Source organism: Doryrhamphus excisus, chromosome 7, assembly GCF_030265055.1.
Source record: "Doryrhamphus excisus isolate RoL2022-K1 chromosome 7, RoL_Dexc_1.0, whole genome shotgun sequence".
Taxonomy (NCBI): Eukaryota; Metazoa; Chordata; class Actinopteri; order Syngnathiformes; family Syngnathidae; genus Doryrhamphus; species Doryrhamphus excisus.
In genome coordinates this window covers 23,437,115-23,442,417 of record NC_080472.1, presented here as the reverse complement: position 1 = coordinate 23,442,417, position 5,303 = coordinate 23,437,115, and positions in this window count along the sequence as shown.

The following is a 5,303-nucleotide window of genomic DNA, read 5'->3' as shown; positions in this document are numbered from 1 at the left end:
GAATGAATGAGTGGAGCCCCCAAGTTCAACACTTTTATTTTTCATTTTACAGTCCAAAGTATGTCAAACGGGTGAGATCGACTGTTGCATCATGCCTCATAGAAATTACGTCAGCTCCTGGACACAAAATGAATTGGTAAATACTTCCACATTTCATATTTGTCATTAGTTATGCAGAAATACCTAAATGGCGGAAGAAATGTGTTACAAAGCGCCACAATTACATTGTAAATGTCTAACCCCGCTCCACTCACCGTATTCCTGAATACGCATGCGTCAAATGCTTGACATACCTAAAAAATACCAAGCCAATAAATCGAAGTTTTCATATACTGTGTGCTTTAGATGTTTCATAGTAAATAATAAAGGAGACACAAAGTATAATATCTTCATTATCGTGAAGTCCTGTGGCCAAAAAACCCCGCAGCGTCAGCGCGCGCGCGCACGAGATCCCCGCACTTCCTTGTTCACGCTCAACCCGCCCCACATAGCTGGCCAAACACATGCCTGTAACAGCGTTGAAAACTTCAAAAAATTAAGCAATATACATGTAATATATTCTAAAGCCTTTTCAATAAAGAGTTTCAACAATCACGCCTCTTAGTTTTACAAACAGTAGACGGCATTCCCTCTAGAATACTTCAGCTTGGCTGCCAACAGGTTGACACAGCGTCATTGGGATCGTCGGCGCCATGATCCGGACGAAACCAGGAAGTGCAAACGGAAGTTACAGCGCGGATGTGACGTCGTGTTTCACAATGATTTTACACACTATAACAAGAGAAATAATACTTTATGCTCCTGAAGCACCTTGGGCACCGTTCGTAGGGGGCTGTAAAAAAAGGAGGCATTATTTAATTTGTTGGATTTCACGTAACGTCACCGCTTCCTGGCGGATCAGTACGGTGGCCTGTGACGGACATACATAGATATATTAGCCTCTGTCGCCCTCCTGTGGCCACTTCGAAAACACACAAACGTCTTTTTGAAGTGTACTGTATTTTGGACTAACAAGTATATGTTGAGAGCACACAAATGACACATGATACAGATAACATAGCCAAGAGTTGCATAAAAGTAATTTTTAAAGAGAAGAAATTCAAGAATTAAGGCCCTTAATTGACATCCTCCCTCGCCCGCATCATAATCAGCAGTTCCTTGTCCTCTTCATAATGTAGCCGATAGGCGCACATCCCAGCGTGCTTTGCGGTACTGTCTATGAAATAAATAGCTGTTAAATTACTTGTTTTAAGCCACGTAAATAGGTTATTCTTGCACACGACTGGCCAAGTCTGTTCTAAATCTATCTATTATGTCGATGTTTGATGGGATTTTTACATGACACCGTGACTGTAATCATTATGCTGGGCAATCATATACTGTGTTTTCTCAACGGTAAAGTCGTGGCTAATGTAAGCTTTGTCTTACTCTGCTGAAGATTGCGGGACAGCGGACTGATGGCGATGGCGATGGCGATGGCGATGGCGATGGCGATGGCGATGGCGATGGCGACGACTAGAGAGCAATGTGAAGGCTGCGGCCGCCGGCGACCAAAGAGCAATACGAAGCCGGCGGCAGGGCGCAGACTGCAGCGGCCGGCGGGCAATCTGTTGTCAGCTGCCGGCTTGCGGGCAAACTGGAAACGGTGGCCGGCCGGTGGGCAAACTGGAGGTGAGGGTTGGAACCTGAGGCCAAGCATCAAGCTAGGTCCACCAATTTTGCACCATATCATCAGACAATTATTCTGCACGAGTGTGCAAAATTTCAGGGACGGGACTCAACAGGAACCATGTTTTCTTCCCAAATAGATTGACCACAAAGCTGGTCAAAGGCCCTAAAAAAAAAAAAAATTAATAAATTCATCAAGCATCGAGCTAGGTCCACCAATTTTCCACCATATCTTCAGACAATTACTCTGCACGAGTGTGCAAAATTTCAGGGACGGGACTCAACAGGAACCATGTTTCCTTCCCAAATAGATTGACCACGAAGCCGGTGGAAGGCCCTAAAAAAACAAAACTTTTATAGATTCATCAAACATGGAGCTAGGTCCACCAATTTTTCACCACATCATCAGACAATTATTCTGTGCGAGTGTGCAAAATTTCAAGAGTCTAGCTCCAAAGGAACCTTGCCTAGTAATCAAACAGACTGCACAAAGGTCATAGGTCACCATCAACTTGTCGAAATTAGAAACACTTGTTCTTGGAGTTTTTTTTTCATTTTTCAATATGTTGCAGACACCATCCCATCAATTAGGAAGAAATTGGTTCCAGCTCGATACAACTTTGCTAAAGCCAAGTAGCTAACCAAAGGTCGCACAGATGTGAAACTGTGCACACTTGCTTTATATTCTTTGTAGATGTTCTGTTGCATTTTTCGACAAATTTGGACATTTTTTGTCCGATCGGCGGGGGCGTGAACATGAGGAAACAATGAAATTCCGACGCCCGCTGGTCAAAAAGTACATGTCCGACCGATGCCCGACTGATGTCGATCCACTCATCTGGAGGCCCCCAACAACATACTCGAATTTCAGACCTCTGCGTTGTCTGGAAAAAAGATTTCTGCAGATCAGGTCTGAAGAGCATGACAGTCTGCAGGTCAATGACTCTCAGAGCCTTTGTGGCCATTTCAGCCAGATTTGGAAAATAAAATTATGAAAAAAATGAATGGACTTTCTTTCATTGGAGTCTCATGAGGCTGGAAAGACAAAACCTCTTAAAAATTTGGGGTCACTGGGGTCAATATGGGCCTCGCAGGGCGTGAAAAACTGCTTTCCCTCCAAAAAAAACATCTTTTTCCCCATAAATCTTGGACCCTTTAATCCAGGACCCTGATTTTTTGATATGTGTATCAGGGGCTGTCCGCTGACCTGTGTACCAAGTTTCAAGTGTTAGGCTCAAAAGGGGGCGTGGCTAGACCTGCAAACCCACTAAATTGAGGCCTGCTTGAGGTCAAAGGTCACCCCTTTCTGAACTAAAATGGACTGACTTTTTTTCATTGGAGTCTCATGAGGCTGGAAAGACAAAAACTGAAATATGTGCTGTCGCTGGGGTCAATATGGGCCTCGCATGGCGTCAAAAACTACTTTCCCTCCAAAAAACCCTCTTTTTTTCCCATAAATCTTGGACCCTTTGATCCAGGACCCTGATTTTTTGATATGTGTATCAGGGGCTGGCCGCTGACCTGTGTGCCAAGTTTCAAGTGTCTGGCTCAAAAGGGGGCGTGGCTAGACCTGCAAACCCACTAAATTGAGGCCTGCTTGAGGTCAAAGGTCACCCCTTTCTGAACTAAAATGGACTGACTTTCTTTCAATGGAGTCTCATGAGGCTGGAAAGACAAAAACTGAAAAATGTGCTGTCGCTGGGGTCAATATGGGCCTCGCAGGGCTGGTCAAAGGCCCTAAAAAAATAAAAAATTAATAAATTCATCAAGCATTGAGCTAGGTCCACCAATTTTCCACCATATCTTCAGACAATTACTCTGCACGAGTGTGCAAAATTTCAGGGACGGGACTCAACAGGAACCATGTTTCCTTCCCAAATAGATTGACCACGAAGCCGGTGGAAGGCCCTAAAAAAACAAAACTTTTATAGATTCATCAAACATGGAGCTAGGTCCACCAATTTTTCACCGTGTCATCAGACAATTATTCTGTGCGAGTGTGCAAAATTTCAAGAGTCTAGCTCCAAAGGAACCTTGCCTAGTAATCAAACAGACTGCACAAAGGTCATAGGTCACCATCAACTTGTCGAAATTAGAAACACTTGTTCTTGGAGTTTTTTTTTCATTTTTCAATATGTTGCAGACACCATCCTATCAATTAGGAAGAAATTGGTTCCAGCTCGATACAACTTTGCTAAAGCCAAGTAGCTAACCAAAGGTCGCACAGATGTGAAACTGTGCACACTTGCTTTATATTCTTTGTAGATGTTCTGTTGCATTTTTCGACAAATTTGGACATTTTTTGTCCGATCGGCGGGGGCGTGAACATGAGGAAACAATGAAATTCCAACGCCCGCTGGTCAAAAAGTACATGTCCGACCGATGCCCGACTGATGTCGATCCACTCATCTGGAGGCCCCCAACAACATACTCGAATTTCAGACCTCTGCGTTGTCTGGAAAAAACATTTCTGCAGATCAGGTCTGAAGAGCATGACAGTCTGCAGGTCAATGACTCTCAGAGCCTTTGTGGCCATTTCAGCCAGATTTGGAAAATAAAATTATGAAAAAAATGAATGGACTTTCTTTCATTGGAGTCTCACGAGGCTGGAAAGACAAAACCTCTGAAAAATTTGGGGTCACTGGGGTCAATATGGGCCTCGCAGGGCGTGAAAAACTGCTTTCCCTCCAAAAAAACATCTTTTTCCCCATAAATCTTGGACCCTTTAACCCAGGACCCTGATTTTTTGATATGTGTATCAGGGGCTGTCCGCTGACCTGTGTACCAAGTTTCAAGTGTTTGGCTCAAAAGGGGGCGTGGCTAGACCTGCAAACCCACTAAATTGAGGCCTGCTTGAGGTCAAAGGTCACCCCTTTCTGAACTAAAATGGACTGACTTTTTTTCATTGGAGTCTCATGAGGCTGGAAAGACAAAAACTGAAAAATGTGCTGTCGCTGGGGTCAATATGGGCCTCGCAGGGCTTTCCCTCCAAAAAAACCCCTCTTTTTTCCCATAAATCTTGGACCCTTTGATCCAGGACCCTGATTTTTTGATATGTGTATCAGGGGCTGGCCGCTGACCTGTGTGCCAAGTTTCAAGTGTCTGTCTCGATACGAGTCGGGGGTGATCCCAAAAGAAAGCCTGTGCCCACTTATGGGGGGGGGGGTCGCCCTCGGGACCTCCGTAGGACGTACCGTTCTCGAGTTATTTGGTTTTGGTACGAGCTACCAAGACCTCCTTCACCCCATACCTACACCTAACCCTAACCTTAATACTATGTCGCCATCTGGTGGTCAATTAAGTGTACTGCAGGCGAATAGCTGAACTAAATAACAATCAACCATTACTAACAGGTGCGTGTAGGAGGGAACGTAAGGTGGTGGAAAACAGGACAGACCAACACATGAAATAATACAAAATAAGAGGAACTAAGGCTTACAAAGTGAAACAAAACAAACTGTCACTCAGGCAACAATGCAGATTGTGACAACATACTTGTATCCAGCAGACACAGGAGGCTTTTTCTTGGCCGCGCCTCCCTCTTGCCTTTCACACTGGAGGCCCGGGGGATGGGGAGTCCTGGGGGGGCGGAGTTTGACACTGTGGCCCAAAACAAGTTTTGTCAGTGAGGCAGG